The sequence below is a fragment of the Camellia sinensis genome, chromosome 2 (assembly GCF_055761805.1).
Source record: "Camellia sinensis isolate YWXY chromosome 2, ASM5576180v1, whole genome shotgun sequence".
Lineage (NCBI taxonomy): Eukaryota > Viridiplantae > Streptophyta > Magnoliopsida > Ericales > Theaceae > Camellia > Camellia sinensis.
In genome coordinates this window covers 179,083,729-179,101,904 of record NC_138962.1, presented here as the reverse complement: position 1 = coordinate 179,101,904, position 18,176 = coordinate 179,083,729, and the positions used below count along the sequence as shown (strand labels likewise).

Sequence of the window (18,176 nt, the reverse complement as noted above, 5' to 3'; positions counted from 1 at the left end):
TCCACCCGCCAAACCGCCAATCCGCTCAATCCACATCCGCCGGATTGGCGGACGGATGTGGATTGATTTTCTTCAATCCGCCAATCTGGCGGACGGATGGCGGATTGGAGGTTTCTTGGCCGCAACCGACCCGCGCCCACCCCTAGTTTGAAAAACCATTCTCTACTTAGTGTCTAGCTGCAAGGCACTAAGCACAACAATGGCAAAGTGTATACTCTTTTTGAGCTTGGTAAAGCTATGTCTTCTTTGATAAATCAAGTGCTTTAGGCCATGCGAGAGTCAGATTCCCCTAAACCTGCCATTTTTGCGATGTCAAATCCAACGATGAATGGTTTGGCTTTCAAGCCCTCTAAACTATCTGTATTTTATTTGTGGAATGCACTATTTCTCTATTGAACATTGTCTTTCCATGTTAACTGGAACAGCTGAATGCACCGCTGTTGATGCTTTCAATCATGCTGGAGAAAATATAGTTTTTGCAAGCGGGAGCCCTTTCAAAAATATTGACCTTGGTATGGTTTCTTTATATTGGTGCTAATTGTTGTGGAGTCTTTTTGCACAGTATCAATAAATTAATTGGTCTCACTCTGCTCTCTCATTATGTAGCCAATGCAACCAACAATTCTATAGTTTCTATATACCTGTCTTACTCAGTGTGTTGTCCAATTACTCTGACCTTTGCCAATCATATACTTGTTGTCAGGGAATGGAAAAGTGGGTCATGTAAAGCAAGCAAATAACATGTATCTGTTTCCTAGGTTAGTGCAAATGTTCACGTCACTGATATATTGTGCTTAGTTTTTTTTGACTACTATCGTAAACCTTTTTGACTTGATTCAGGATTGGGATGGGAGCTCTTCTCTCAGGTGCTCATTTGATTTCAGATGGAATGTCGCAAGCAGTCTGAATGGTATAATTACACAATTTGACCACTTCGTTCTTTGTTCTAACATAACCTTTTATGGATTAGTGTTGTGCTCATCCATTCTTATTGGATTAACTGTGCCCTCATTAAATAAGGTGGCACTTGTTACTATCATCATGTGTGTTTCTATATCCATAGTGTTGTAAGTGAATCATGTGAAGTAAAGAATAAAGTAAGACCATATGTTCGTTTGGTGTGTCGGGTCTAAAAGAGTCCTTTTGAGTGCTATAAAAAGAGTGTTGGGGCTAGAGGTGCATCCATCTCTTGCCAGACTTGTATTCTGTAATTATTGGTTTATACTTTCTTATTTATTGTTGATTAAATTATATAGTTATTGGTTCAATTTTTGATAGAGGAGGAATGTTTGCATGGTATTGAACCTAGTATCAGCTAACTTTTGCTAATATATTTTTTCTCTGTAGCCTTGCTTCACATATTACAGAGGAAGAGATTCAGAGTGCTATTTTGTATCCTCCTATGAGAAGGTATTGTTGTTCTTAGCTCCATTGGAACATTAAAATTTTCATATATATTTGTAAGTCAGGTGGAAACTAGCTCACTAGGAAGCACAGATCACATTTTCATACATATTTGGAAATCAATTGGACACCGGCTCATTAGGAAGCATGGATACTGATACTGATACTGATACGGATACGGATACGGATACAAACAAGGACACGGAATGTGACAATTTCAAAAAAATCAAAATACAGACACAGTCACACGACGAGGATAAGACAAAAAAATATAATTGTTTTATATATTTTTGTTTTCTATGTACGTAAATATTACATTCACAAACAACTAAAATTAATGAAAACCAACACTAATTTAACATGTATATAAATAAATAAAAAATACTAAATGTAAATTATCTAGAGACTAGATATATTTTTGCATTAGGCTTTAGAAGCCAATTTCTCAATTTTGCACTTGCGGTTAGATCTGTATTGCGTTGTCGATAGTTTGATATGAGTTCTTTATCTATAATTTAAAATTCAACTCCCATGTTTCCAACTTCCAAGCATTATAATATAACCCCCAAAATTAGCTTTAAAAACTAAATTAAGACCCTGGGTGTCCCTGTTGTGTCCCCTGAAAAAATTATTATAAAAATGAACATGTCATGTGACATATCCCATATGTGTCCCCACCATGTCCATGTCCTTGTCCCGTACATAGCTAACATGGTTATTGCACCTATTTTGATGTGTCAGTGCTTCATAGCTAGCTCATGTACTTGTATTTTCTTCTAGTGGGTAAGGTTCAACCTATTACCTTAAGTGTGCACACCTAATAGTAGCACGGAAAGTCGTTCTCTTGTCAATAGGTTTTGGATACAGCTTGTTAAAGCACGATCAATAATCACTAATCAGGTTAGTTTGCATTATGCAAAGACTACATACCCACTGATATTGGATCTAACTCTGACCTTGTGGATTGTGTGAACCTCAAAGGCTTTTCAAATTGTTTTGACTGTATGGCTAATATTACAATCAAGTTTCCTTTTCTCTTTATTTAAAGTATCCATAATTAACAAATCTGACCTGATTTCATGGGTCGGATGATTGGATCTACTCATCAATATATCCCTAAATTGGATCTACTCATCATATATCCCTAAGCAGGTCTTGTAAAATTTGCAAAGAAAATATTTCTCAATTTGGGGACATCCTATGAATGAATTAGTAAAATAAAGGTAAAAGTAACCTCTACTAATTTGTTTTTGCTATGACCTACTTATGACTGCAATATTCGAGATATAACAGCAGAGGTTGGAGCTGCTGTTGTTCGAGCAATAGTTGTCAAAGAACTGGACGCAGAGAGCTCAGGTAGATGTCAAAGTATGGATAGTTCTCAACTTTTTTACATGAAAAATCCATCTCATTTTTATAAAAATAGCCATGACATGACACGCAAAAGCACATCTGGACGAGAAAAAGAAGCTTTAATATTTGACAATGAAAGCAACCTCACATTTAACCTTAAAATGAACCAATTCAAAAATACTATTCTCAACTCACTAAGCAAGTTACTTATTCAATTATTCTCATTGTTAATCAGGAACGGTGCTAGGCTATAGAGTATGGGGTTAATTGACCCCATCTGCCAAGTTTGAAAATTTGCTTAAAAATATATTTTAAATATTTATTTTGTCTATTTGCACCTGTTAGGTTTTTAATCTTGGCAATCCGGTTTGACAAAACTCCTTTCAGTTGTACTTTTATTCATTCTTTTATTTCAGTGAGGCTATGAGTAATTAGATATGAATCCAACTTGAATTGTGCCTTGCAGAGAAGTTTGTGATGTAACGCCCTCAAAATAATAACATTAACCCATCAATATAGACATGCATTTATATATAAAAGCTCCACTTTTTCTATTCATCAGAGTTTCATTACCAAAAGTATTACATGTTAACAACAAAAGCAAATGCCCTAAAGGCTTACAGCTTTCCAAGTTAACACTTGGTTAAATCAAAAGAGTGCTAACTCATTTACACATAAAGCCCTTGGCTTGAATATACATGTAATACATCAAAAGAAATAAGACAACAAAAGTAAGCCCGCCTCTAGCCTCCCAAGCTATGTCCTTGGAGGTGGCATGCTACCTGTACCTGAAAATGATATTCCCATATAGGGTGAGCCACAGCCCCGTAGAAATATACTAAACCAAATATGGACCATGACTAAAAGATTAGCAGTTGATAGATGGCCAACACTGATACCTTCCCTTATCACACTTTACGGTTTCATGACGTACAAGTCCATATCACAATTCATTTTCCAATTCCTTTAAACTCTCAATTTACAACCATGGCTCAGAACCTGGCCAAACAACTCACATGAGGCAATAACTCATATCAAGCACTTTCCCATTTCGAAATAGATATGCATACTAGCTATATCACACATCAACAGATAAGCATACAAGCTATATCATCAATTCCATAGATATGCATAAGAACACTATCACACTTCTAATGACAAGTATATGAGCTCTGTCAACACATTAATAGATAAGCATATGAGCTCTATCTATGGAATCCATCCCCTATCTCCTCCCAACAACATCCGGTTTAGAGGTCCATCCCCTATCTTCTCCTAAACCGTGGAGTACATCCCCTATCTCCTCCAACACAACACAATGCATATAAACAATAATTATACACATCATCACACAACACATAAATTTAATGTATTCTTTCAACAGTCATACTCAATGACATATTCCAGTGATTAGTTCCCGTTTGCCTAATCATCATGCATTGTCTACAACAATCAAGACTATCCTCCACCGATAGCCCAAAGCAGTTATTTCTATACAGAAAATAAATGCAACAATGGATATATAATCAACATTTCAACTAGGTGAGTGATAAATGATCCAACTACACCCTTTAACCCCTTCCCTTTCCAATTTCCACATTTTCAAATCAATCCCTCATTTCCAACAATTAATTATACAAATTAATCAATCAATGTAATTAGGGCATTTTCCATAATTAACATTACAACCCTTAGGTTCCATTTTCATTAATGTTTCAACATTAATTGCACTTTTCCATGCCAAACATGCATTTAGGTTTTATATAAATAAGAACCCCAATTTTTGTAAAATTACACAAAGGCCCAAACTCTCTCGAAATTACCCAACAACCCCCAACATATCAAAATGCAAAAAATTTAAAGACAAAGCTCATAGTAAGGAGTAGGTTATCCCTACCTCGAAGTTAGAGCTCGGATGGAGAAGAGACCAAAACCAAAATGCTCCAAAGCCCAAGATTTTTGGATCAAAACGACGCCCTCGACGATCAACACGACTTTTACAAAGGCCGAAGAGAAGGAGGACACTCTAACTAGATCAAACCCTAGAGAGAAGGGAGTTTCTAGAGAGAGAGGCTCTCAAAAATGGTTTTTAGAAAAAGTAGGAGAGAGAAAGGAAAACAAAAAGTGATTTAAAATCACCCAGCGGATAACTCATATACGTATGACCCGCTCGAGCGGAGAACACAACGCTCGAGCGCCAAGAACAAAAATCTGAACACGCTCGAGCGCAATAAGGCCCGCTCGAGCGCCAAGACACAAGAATAAAGCACTTCCGCTCGAGCGCGAAAACCAGTCCGCTCGAGCGTAGATTTCCTCCTCCCAGAACTTATACCCAGAAGGTACTACCCGCTCGAGCGCCACCAAACCCGCTCGAGCGTAAAAATCACATCTGCAGAAGTTTTGCAGGAACACAAAATACTGGAGGTGTGCAATCCTCGAGCGCAAGAAGACTCGCTCGAGCGGATCGCCTAAAAACTGAACAACAAGGAATTGAAACTAAGGCCTAACCAACCTGTAACAACCTTGCCCAAAACATCCTAAAACTCAATCAAGTGGAATTAAAGGACGGCAACAAGATAGATACCACTACCAACTTTTCGGAACCGAGTCCGAAATACAACAGAACAGTGAAGGGACAACCGGGATCGCTATATGTGATGTTTATTCTTTCATGTTTGCCACTTCGCTGACTATGACGGGGATCGAGCTACCCGGTAAGCTCGCGGGGGTCTAGGGTGCAACGCCACTGCGGGGTTGAGGGGCTACGCCCCCAAAGCAAAATGCAAAAGTGCATTCAAAGTTGCCTGTCCGCTCGAGCGGCAGTTTGTACGCTCGAGCGGAGAATCCTTGGTTCCAGAAGTTTGATCACCTGCAAAAATATTGGGAGATGTTTTTTCCCGCTCAAGCGGAATTTCCTGCACTCAAGCGGCCATTCCGGCGCTCGAGCGGAGATTGCGGAACAGATTGCGGAACAGATTGCTATAAATATGTGATTCAGTCAGATTTTAGGGTTACGCTTCCAGATCTTCTTCTTAGTTATTAGGGTCTATATCTGGGGCTATTTTGCTAGTTTTCTTTGACGTTTGATTGAGTATTCAACTCATGGTTTAAGAAGAATACATCAAAGGATTGTTTGTTTATTCAATACAAAAGAGTGTTCTTCTTCGGTGGATTCTGGGGAATTCGAGCCTGAAGTTTTGGTGAATTCTAGAGTGACTCATCGTCGTGATTCGACATCAGTGTTATGGATTCAACATTGGGCAAGACAATTCCGAGGTGAAAACGGGGCTGGAAGAGGCACATAGGGGTTGGTTCAATTTGGGCGTGGATTCGCTAGGTAATTGAGAGTATACCTGTGTAATTCCTTTATGTCTTTTTAGTGGATTGTTTTGTGACTTTTGCCCGTGGTTTTTTTTATCACAATTGGAGGCGCTCCAATTAGGATTTTTTCATGTTAAATCGTTGTATTGATTTGTTTTGATTGTTTGATTGGGATGGTTATTTAATGCTTAAAATTGGTACATAATCACAAATCAAAATCAATATCTAGGGGATTTCTAGATTTTTCAGCACTGATTACTTTGTTGGTTGCACCAATACATTTGTTTGTTGCAAACCCCAAAGGATTGGCTTGGTGGCAAGGCCTTGGATTGGAGGGATTCAAGAATCAAAACCTCTTGAATAATGCTATATGAACCAATTGGTATACTAATTAGTATACTAACAGATGATGTGTCATAATTTTAGAGGCTTTAGGTCTTTATAATTTATATAATAGGTGGGGTCGTAATTTTTAAATGACAATGTCATAATTATGTTGGTACATTAATTAGTATACCAATTGGTGCGTATAGCACCACCGAAACCTCTTAGGTGCTAACAATTTCTTGGAGCTTGGTGCACTTGCGGGAAACTCCTTGCCAAGCGCTTGTGCACTCCTGGGGATTAGTTGGATTTTGATCCGAACACCCCAATGCCAATAAAATAAAATACATTTGTTTGTTGCACCCATAGGTCGCATCACATACATTGGCATGAGTCAATTGACGCCCCTAAAATTTGAAAAATCACCAAAAAAAATTATATATATATATCATATATGGATAATATTGACCCTATTAACTTATAAAAAAACGACCTTATTGCACTTAGCATAGAGTATCATACCTTTAAATTTTTTTTAGGTCATCTCTATATTTGTTCAAGTCCCAAAGATGACTAGATTTCTCTCAGTACAAAAAGGAATTCAATGAGTCCACTCCACCAATCACCAAATATCCTTCAAATTTCTCCAACCAAAGTAAGGAAATTCATTGAGAGGAACTATAGAAATTTTTGTAATTACATTTTTTGTAACAAAAAGAATAGTATGAATGCACTAAAATTTATAGAGAAAACAAATGTTTTATATAATATTGATAAGAGTGAAAAAATTTCCTTATAGAATTTGTAGAACTTAATCATTGATTCCTGGAGCCGCCACTGTTGCTAATAATCTATGGCTTTTCTCATTTTGGATGCAGGAGGAGACGGTACGCAACATGTGGTTTCTAGCTTACAGCCCTCTTGTTCATGAGAAGTAAAGTTCTGATCATCTCTCTCTCTCTCTCTCTCCCTTTGTGCGCACACGCGCAAAGGATATTTTTCTGCAGACACTGTCCCAACGTTCTGTTGCCATTCAAATATTCATGATGTAACTATAGTTTTGAAGCCTAGAGTAGTAATATGGGTGAAAGAACACAGAACTGGAGAGAGAAGGCTTGTAGAAGTTGAAAAATAATGCCACTGCAGTTTTGATTAAGTCCTTTTGTATAAATCTGCTTATTGAAGTAATGAACAACATCATGTAAGCTTTCTCTTTTTTAGCTTTTGTCAAAAACTTATTGATGTTTCATGCATGCTCCTTTTTTTCAGTCTACTTTAATTTGGTATTTCAACCTAAATTTTAATCATACCTTAAAATAATGTTAAGTCCTTTTGTATAAATCTCCATTTTTATTCTTTTAATCATTTTTTTTAAAACTGTTAGATGTATCTAACTTAGATGTAGTTGAAACATAAAAATATTCACAAATATTTTATTTTTAGGTGTATCCAAAAATATTTATAAAAAATTGATTAAAATATAAAAAAGATTTTTTATAGACAACAAAATATGAAATATAAAAAACTAAAAATTTTAAAAACTATATTTGAAAAATCAAAATCAAACAGAGTGCTCGTTTGGGAACTTGGTTATTTTAGTAGCTTTTGACTATTTTATGAGATGAAAAAAATGTGTGTTTGGGATAATTTGTGGGTTTTTTTGTAGTTGAATATATGGTGAAAGAAAAAAAATGATTTATTGATGTGTAGGATATAATATTTTGTCTAATTTGTTATTTTATTTTATTTATTTTATTTTTATTTTTTTGTCTTTACTGACTATTTTAACTAAAACCAAACATCCAGAAAAACATGTTTGGTTGTGATCTTAAAACTAATATATTAATAGTTTTGCCTATTGGGTTGGTGTGGTGATAGCGGGATGGTAGTGGAGTGGTGGAGGTGGTAATGAAAATGATGGTGGTGGTAGTAGTAGGGGTAGAGGTGATGGTGATGATGGTTGTGTGATAAGGTTGGCCAGTGTAGTCTAAAAAATATTTTCTATTTTAAAAAAGTGAATATTGTTTTCGACTCAAATAAATTATTTTTCATTAATTATGAAAAGTATTTTACATTCATTTTTTATCACACCAAATGTCACAACTAGGGAAAATAAATGTCACACCAAATATTTTAATTTCATTTTTGTCGGATTTGTTATTACCTTTCCGCCCCTGCCACCGCCACCCCTATTCCGCCCCTCACCCCTGCTACCAAGCGGAGTTTTTCTTCCCTTCCTTGTACATTTGAACTCACCTTATTGACCTGATTAAGAGCTAGCTTGAAAAGAAAAAAAAAATGTTCAAAAAATAGGGATAGTGATGCTATTGAATATCTTGATTTTTTAATTATTTTAATCAAAAAAGTCACATGCCAAACACCCTCTCTAAACCAAAGTTACTTCAACCTAATAGAATGAGTAATAAAGTCAAAATTTAGTGGTTAAAATAGTTAATAAGGACCCCAAAAAAAAAAAAAAAAAACCTAAAATAGTCAAGGAGACAAAATAAGTTAAAATGTCACATTCAAATAAAAATCATTTTATTTTTTCTCTTACAACTATCATATCAATTACAAAAAAGCCAATTGTTATCCCCTATGAAGCACGAGTACGAGTACGGGTACGGGTATGAGTACTGGTACTGGTATGATACAGGTACGTCGATATGGTAAAATTCAAAAAAAGTAGGGTACGAATATGGCTTAGTACGCTTGTAAAAAAATATTTATTTTTATTTTAGAGTAATGTAAAAATTAATTAAATGGTTTAATATATTTAAATTCAACCAACAATTAACATTTAATGTCAAAAGTAAAGGTATAAATCAAAATCAAATGTCAATATATTTTACAAACCATAGTTTAATTTTAAAAACATCCTAAGTATAAAACTAAAAATAAAAAAGAAATCTAGTGAAAAAAGTTTTATCTCTGTAGTAGAAGAAAATATTGTTTCAACTGAAGTATGGTACGGCTTAGATATATAGATACACTAAAAATTAAGAAGAAAAAAATTTAGGTACGTATTTCGTATACTCAGTACGTATGCAAAAGTACTACACGATGTACCATACGCCGATAAGTACCCGGTACGAGTACGACATATTTTTCAAACTATCCATGCTTCATAAATTATTCCAAATAAATTTTTGTAACCAGATTAAAATAACTAAAAAAAAAATTAACTAAAATAACTCATTCTTGAACGGGGCCATAGAGAGAGAGATAAGTGAAAATAAGTGAAAAGTCTGATACACAGAGATAGAGAGAGTTGCAAGCCTCTATTGAGAAAAGTAAAAGTTTGAAACAACTGTCTACTTTTGCAGGTTAGTATTAGGAAACTTTCAGGCTTTATAAATAGAAGAAAAGTCCTTAGTCTTTTGGAAAATTCTATAGCATCTCATCATGTGTTTTTGTGATGTTAGTTATGTATTTCTATGATAAATATTATATTTTTTTTGACAAAAATTATAAAAATTTATGATTCAAAAATGAAGTTATGTATTTTTGTGATAATATAATGTATATTATGATATTGTTACACATTTTATACTTAGAAAATATTTGTATAAAAAATGTGTAACACTATCATAAAATACGTAATTTTATTTCTGAATCACAAATTGTGTGGGTGAAAATCTGACCACACTGCCCGCCTAGTAATCAGCTGGAGAGCACCGGCAGAATAGATGGCTTCAGCAAACCTGTAACAGAAAGAAAAGGCTCCGGCGGTGGCTCTTCCACCCGGGGGCACTCCGACGATCAAGTCAGTATATTTCTCAAAGATAATCAAGTGCTAAACTCACAAGCTTGAATATAAAACTGCGTACCTTAGACCCACGGGGGTGCCTTTCTTATATAGTTTACTCAATCCAAGTCCTATTAGAAGCCTAACTTCTATGGACTCCAATTTAGTACTTACTTTGGATTCCTCAAGAGATAAAGATAAACTCCCTAAGAGCTTTATCCTTATCTTAACAAAGTCTTCTCTTTTCTCTAGGACTCTTGTCCCTTATCTGCTTATCTTGGATTCTGATATCTTCGGAGATAACCTCGGCCTAGCCAAGATAACCTCGGCACAACTACCACGACACGTGGTACCTCGGCTGACACGTCGGCGTCACCATACCATGTGTTGGTATTCAGAAAATACATCCCCACAACTGCCCCCTAGGTTCTATTACCTCGGTATCCTGAGGTGATGGAACCTATATCTGTATTTTCTTTCTACATATTGGCTCAAAAACTGTTTAGCCGAGATCATTTATTTCAGTATTCTCTTCGGAGAACAAGAACTCAAACCAATTCCCTCACGCGCATGAGCTGTCATGCATTTCTTCTCAACCGTTCCCCTTACGTGTTCTATCGTCATAGGCCCGTGTCTGTGACGCGCTTGTAAGCCGTCTTTCACCTGTCTGCGCCGTCTGACGCATACGTTCCTCCAGGCGCAATAAATGCCCTGTTTTGCCGCCGTTTCAAGTGTTTTACAAAACTTTACTTTCTTCCTTTGTTTCTTTACTTTCGCACTTGATTCTCTGGCTTTCTCTCTCTCTTCCAAATCCGCCATTGCTCGTCTTCACTCTTCCATTTCAGCGAGGGTTTCGCCGTTTCGTCGTGTCTACAGTCGTTGCCTTACTTCGGCGACTTTCATCCCGGCTTCTTTTGTTCTGGTAAGCCTCCGTTCCCCTCATTCCCAATTTTTTATGTGCTTTCGTTTACTTACTGCCATTATTGCTCTGTTCAAACTTTTGTTTTGCTGAACTATTTATCTGGATGTGTCTATTCCATGATTTCACTCATATTTTGAACACTTGCACTGTTTCAACACTTTTCTTGCCACTGTTCTTGACCTTTTACTTCTGTATTTCTTTCGCTTCTGAGAACCATACCTCTGTTCTTTGATTCTGAAACGTCGTTCTTTGTTTCTTGTTTTCCAGATTTCTGCCTTTAATTTTTGCCTTCATAGATTTAGGTTTGAGCTTTGTTTATAGAACCTTCAATTTTTAAGGAAAACTGAAACAATCCTTACCAATATATACCTAGGGTTTCGCCGAGGTCCCGATTACCCCTTAAGAGCACCTTCTTTCTGAAGTCTAGCCTTCTGTCTTTAGGCCGACGTTATGGGTATGTGGAGACATAGGGTTGATACCCCGACCAAACTTGAGTACTTTAGGCAGGAGTTCTCCATCCCTGCCGACGTCCACCTGAAACTAGCTGGGGATGATGACTCCATCATGCCTACCGAAAACACCATGCCTCTCCCTATTGTAGCCTTTACTGAGTGTAGACTTCGGCTTCCACTTAACATTCCTTTTCGCGAGATTCTGCATTATTATAAATTGAACCCTATGCAACTTGCCATAAAACTCTTATCGAGTGATTTTTGGTATCATCGCCTTAGCCAGACAAGTAAACATTAGAATCACCCTAGCCGACATACAGTATTGTTATACCATGTGCCCCCTTAGCCTGAAGGAAAAAGGTTACGTTTACTACCTCAGGCCGAGGTCCACCGAATTCAAAATCGTAGCCGACCTCCCAGATTCCAACAAGGGGGGTGGAGATGACTACTTTATTGTCTCTGGAAATTGGGAATTTGCCCTAGATGAAGATGTCCATCTATACCCACTTCCTTGAACGGTTAAAGAGGGCAAGGGTAAGAGCCCAGTGTTATTTACTTAGTTGTTTCGTTTCAAGTCTTCAATATTTTATCTGTTTCTAATGTCTATTTCTTTTTGCAGACGTTCGCAAGCTAGCGAAAGACTTTCGCCAATCTTACGTTCCTAGCAAGGACCTGAAAAGGCTCCTGGACTTGCCTGTCCAAAAAAGAAAAGCACCTCTGCTTCTCAACTTCATTCCTACATACAAATCCACTCTGCCCGACGTTCCCAAACGAAAGAAGAAAAGCCTTTCTCCTCCGACTGCCACAACTCAAACCGTCTCTTCATCTCGAACAGATCAAGAGTCAACATCTGACCCAATCAATCAACCATATACCTCGGCTCCATACTTAATCCCAATACCAGAAAGAAAACGTCGGCGACGACTTGTAAAAACTGCTGAGATGGGTCGCCCGAAGCCTGTTGCCCAAGATCTCCTAGCCGACCTACCTGCCGACGTTGATGCTGTTCCAACCCAATCCATGCCCCCACCAAAGCCAAAAAGAACAAAAAGGGCTCAGTCGAAGGCCAAAGTGACTCAGGTTGAGGACACTTTGCCTATCTCCAAACTGGCTGAGAGTAAAAAGACTTCTTCTGCTTCTACAAAAAGGTTTGCTGAAAACCCACCCTCTGAGTCCACACAGTCAAAGAAACCAAGGTTGGCCTCAGCTACTACCTCGGGGTCCAAGAAACCGGATGTCCCTTGGGCTCCCAAAATTACTTTGGAAGACAGGCCAATTATGTCTAGTGAAAGCGCCGACGACATAAATGTCGGCGTTGCCCTCAGCACGGCGTTGCTTTTTCCAGGTGACCTCGAGCGAAATGCTGAGTACAATGAGTACAAGAATTACGCTCTAATGCTCCAGCACTCCGTTCAAGTAAGTGTTCCTGTTTGGAATTTTCTACTTTCTTTCTGTTTCATACTTAAAATATTTTCTAACACTTCTATTTTCTTTCAGGCCATCCAGCATGCCCATTCGTTTTCATTGCAAGCTTTTGAAAACAGGACAAAGTTGGTCGATCTGAAGAGAGAGGTTTCTGCCCTTAAAAAGGAAAACAAATCTCTCCAATTAAAGATGAAAAAACTGGAAGACCAGGCTGAGGCTGCCACCAAAGCCCAAACCCTTGCCGAGGAAAAGGCTGAATCTGCCGAGGCTATTAGAAAGGTCGCTGAGGCCGAGAAGACAGAGGCCGAGGAAAAAAAGGCCCAGGCGGAAAAGGAACTCCAAGATGCTTTATCTACCAAAGACGCTGAAATAAAGGCGGCCGATGAAAAGGCCTATGCTCAAGGAATGGCTGACGTTACAGAATAATACAAACTACAAGTCAGGCAGGCGTGCAACAGGGGCTTCTCCCTAGGTTGGATGGCCCTTGCCAAAAAGCTTAATATCCCAGACGACTCGCCATTGTGCAAGGCTAATGATATCCCTCTGCCATTTCCTCCACCTCCACCTCCAAGCCAAGCTGAAGATGATTCCGAGTCTGAATCTGAGGATGAGGATAAGGATGATGATGAAGCTTTAGTAAGGAAGCCCAAGGATACCAGTGAGACCAAGTCTCCTTCTCAGGAGGATCAAGTCCTAGACTTGACTCATGAGGAGGATGAGGAGGTTATCAAGGAGACCACTCCCGAGCAAGCATCATCTGATGTTCCTCAAATCGGTAAGAGCGTTGATGAAACCCTTGCCGAGATCGACGCCGAGATTGCTGCAGATGAGGAAGCCGAGGTATCTCTTCAGGAGACCTCTGAAATTCAGATCCAGCCAGATGCTGATATTGAGAAGTCTTAACTTTCATGTCTTTTCTTTTGCTCCTTTGTACTTTGTTTTGTTTTCTGGACAGTGTAAGCTTCCTTTCATGGCCGATGTACCTTTCTTTGTTGCTTCGAAACAATTTACTTCTGGTAGGCCGTAGTGCCTTCTTTTGTACACAATTGCGACTGTTTTTCTATGAATGCTTTTTTCTTTAATTTCTCTTGATTGCTTCTGCATGGTTTCTATACTTAGAATATTTTGCATGCTTTACACACTTCTTCCTTTATTGTGCAATCTTCTCGGGGTTACACACCTCGGGTATAAAACTTTTACTTCGGCAAGATACTCACCTGCAAACTTTTCATAAGTTTCAAGAAGTGTAAAACATATACTATTCAATGTCAACTTTGTAAACTTTTTCTCAAGTTTCAACAAGTGTTTAAACAGTGATCTCGGTCTAACCTACTTGTAAATTGCTGCAAATTTCAACAAGTGTTAATATATACTGTAAGTTTTTCTCAAGTTATAACAATGATCTATTTGTAAATTGCTACAAATTTCAACAATATACTTAGCTTTTACCTCAACCTGTAAATTGCTACAAATTTCAACAGATGATCATATGTAGGCTTAACGTTATCTTGTAAATTGCTACAAATTTCAACAAGTGTTAAGCATCTTCTTTGGTTTAGCCAACCTGTAGATTGCTACAAGTATCTAGCAATAACCTTGGCTTCACTTCGACTTGTAAATTGCTACAAATTTCAACAAGTGAAGAGAAACAGTAATCTCGGCTTAACTTCAACTTGTAAATTGCTACAAATTTCAACAAGTGAAGATAATGAATCAGCTTAATTCCAACTTGTAAATTGCTACAAATTTCAACAAGTGAATTAAGGAATAATCTCGGCTTAACTTCGACTTGTAAATTGCTACAAATTTCAACAAGTGAAAATAAGGAATCAGCTTAATTCCAACTTGTAAATTGCTACAAATTTCAACAAGTGAATTAAATGTCTCTGTCTTCTCTCTGCCCCCAATGTGAACCTGAGTTCTACTTGGGTTCTCATTACTCATGTCTTCCAAAAACACCAATATGTAACTTTACCAAATATATGTGTTTTAAGAAAAGGGAAAAGATTTTATTGATGACATCGGCCAAAAATACTGCACATCTAATGATAGAAGAATTTCAAATTACAAGTGTTCCAAGGTCTTGGTAGTGCTTTGCCCTCGTTATCTTCTAGTCGATAAGCTCCATTGCCTAATACCAAAGTAATTCCGTAGGGTCCTTCCCAGTTTGGGCCAAGCTTGCCCTCTCTGGGATCTTTCTTGTTGCCGACGACTTTTCTCAAAACTCGGTCGCCGACTTGAAAATCTCTTGGATTGACCTTCTTGTTGTAAGCTCTAGCAAGCTGTTGCTGGTATACTGCGAGTTGAATTGCAGTTTTCTCTCTTCGTTCTTCTAAAAGATCCAGATCTCGGGCTAAGAGTATGTCATTGGTGCCATTCTCTACTCCCTGGGTTCTAATCCCTGGGATGCCGATCTCTAATGGGATGACTGCTTCTGTGCCATAAGCCATGGCAAAGGGGGATTCCCCTGTTGATCTTCTCGGCGTAGTCCGATATGCCCAAAGTACGTTGGGCAACTCGTCTACCCACTTTCCTTTTGCTGCCTGCAGCCTTTTTTTTCATTCCATCCAAAATTACTTTGTTGGATGCTTCTGCTTGCCCATTGCTTTGGAGAAAACTTGGTGTTGAAAAGTAATTCTTGATCTTGAATTTCGCACAGAAGTTCTTGATGAGTTTGCTGTCAAACTGTGTTCCGTTGTCGGCAACTATTGCTCTGGGAATCCCAAATCTGGTGATGATGTTTCTCCATATAAAGTTCTTGACATCCACATCTCGGATTTTGGCAAGAGGTTCTGCCTCTATCCACTTTGTAAAGTAATCTGTTGCTACCAGCAAGTATTTTCTCTGCCCAGTTGCCTGGGGAAGTTGCCCAACAAGATCCATGCCCCATTGGGCAAACGGCCAAGGGCTGGATACTGGGTTCAGGTCAGCAGCTGGCTGATGTATCAAAGGTGCAAACCTTTGGCATTGTTCACACTTCTTTACGTAGGCTTCAGCATCCTTTTGCATGTAGGGCCACCAATACCCCTGGGTAATGGCCCTGTGGGCTAATGATCTGCCCCCAGCATGGCTTCCACAAATTCCTTCATGAATTTCATATAAGAAATCTTCAACCTGCAAAGGGTGTACGCACCTTAAAAGGGGTCCAGTGAAGGACCTTCTGTAAAGATGTCCATCTTCTGTCAGACTGAATCTTGCAGATTTCAATCTGACTTTGTGTGCCTCCTTACGATCTTCTGGCAGCTTTCCTTCTTTCAGGAATGCAACAATTGCATCCATCCAGCTTGGCCCCATGTCCACACACATTGCTTGCTGCTCTGTGTTTTCTGGTTCTATGCTTGGGCCCGACATAAAGTTGATCATAATTGTCCTCGTTTTTCCAGACTGCATTGAACTTGCCAAGTTAGCCAACGCGTCGGCGTGGGTGTTGTCATCTCGGCTAACTTGGAGTAGTCGGCAGTTCTGAAATAAGGCTGCCAATCTGATGACCTCTTTTGCATATGCCGACATCATTTCGTCCCTGGCTGCAAATTCACCTGTTGACTTGTTAACAATAAGTTGTGAATCACAAAAAACTATTACCTCATCTGCTTCTGCTGCTGCTGCCAGTTTTAGCCCTGCAATTAATGCTTCGTATTCTGCTTCATTGTTTGAGGCTTTGAACCCCAAACGGATGGACTGTTCTATTATTTCTCTATCTGGAGATATCACCAGTACTCCTGCCCCCGCTCCTTGTCGGTTCGAACTTCCATCGACGAATAGTCTGAATGAGTCGCCGATGTAGATACTACAGGGTCTGAGCTTTTCCTTCCTTTGCTCTTTTGCCTTTGGCTGGGATTCTCCTTGCTTGCTGGGACAATGCTCATCCTGGCTCAACGGAGCCCGATGTTCGATGGTTTCGGGGGTGAATTCTGCCACGAAGTCGGCCAAAACTTGGCCTTTAATTGCTGTTCTCGGCCTGAACGCCAGGTCATACTGACCTAGGGCTACGGCCCATCTTGTTATCCTTCCTGTTAAGTCTCCTTGCTGTAACAAGGACTTCAATGGATGCTCTGTTAAGACCGCAATCTTGTGCGCCTGAAAGTAATGGTCCAACTTCTTTGAAGCCATTACTAAGGCTAGCATTAATTTTTCCAGTGGTAAATACCTTGTTTCTGCATCGGCCAAGGTTTTACTTACATAATAAACAGCCTTTTGCTCCCATTTTTCTTCTCAGATTAGTACTGCACTGACTGGGTGTTCTGAAACTGTCAGGTACAAAAACAGTTCTTCCCCTAGTTCTGGATTGGAAAGAACCGGAGTTGTGGTCAAGTACTTCTTTAGGTCGGTTAAAGCGGCTTCGCATTCTTCTATCCACAGAAAGTCTGTGGCTTTTTTCACCAAGTTGAAGAAGGGTATGCATTTATCTGAGCTTCTGCTGATGAATCTGTTTAGGGCTACGGCCCTTCCAGTAAGCATCTGAACCTGTTTTGCCGACGTTGGGCTCTTCAATTCTAAGATGGCCTTGATTTGGTCTGGGCTGGCCTCAATGCCCTTTCTTGTTACCAGATACCCTAAAAACTTACCTGATCCAACTCCAAACGCGCACTTTGATGCGTTGAGTCAGAGCCGGTATGTTTTAAGTATATCAAAGACTTCTTTTAGGTCGGCAAGATGACCCTTAGATTCCCTGGTCTTCACGACCATGTCATCGATGTAGACTTCTACCGTTTTGCCAATCAGGTGCTTGAACATCTTTGTTACTAACCTTTGATAAGTTGCTCCTACGTTTTTCAACCCAAAAGGCATTACCTTGTAATAGTACAAGCCTTTAGGGGTGATGAACGCGGTCTTTTCTCCTCGTCTGGAGAGTACATGGAAATCTGGTGGTACCCCCTGTATGCATCCAAAAAACTCATCCTTTCGTGCCCTGAAGTTGCATCTACTAGCTGGTCAATCTTGGGCAGAGGAAAGCTGTCTTTGGGGCAGGCTTTGTTGAGGCTGGTAAAGTCTACACAGACCCTCCATTTGTCGTTCTTCTTTTTCACTACTACTGTGTTGGACAGCCATGTCGGGTAGTGGACTTCTCAGATGGCCCTGGCCTCCAGAAGTTTGTCAACTTCTTCTTTTACTGCTTCGACGTGCATCAACGTCGGTCTTCTGGCTCGTTGAATCACAGGTTTTGCCGACCTGTCGACATTCAGCCTGTGGCAGGTGACCTCGGGGTCAATGCTAGGCATTTCATAAG

General features: G+C 39.0%; 1 pseudogene across 1 annotated transcript; it reads left to right on the top strand.

The window, feature by feature from the left end:
* The first annotated feature begins 132 nt into the window (after nucleotides 1-132).
* On the top strand, nucleotides 133-7,694 carry LOC145808654 (NAD-dependent malic enzyme 2, mitochondrial-like; annotated as a pseudogene). The gene is made up of 7 exons (XR_014352121.1): nucleotides 133-331; nucleotides 426-512; nucleotides 704-758; nucleotides 841-910; nucleotides 1,348-1,410; nucleotides 2,698-2,760; nucleotides 7,281-7,694. The product of XR_014352121.1 is annotated as an NAD-dependent malic enzyme 2, mitochondrial-like (transcript).
* The last annotated feature ends 10,482 nt before the right edge of the window (nucleotides 7,695-18,176 follow it).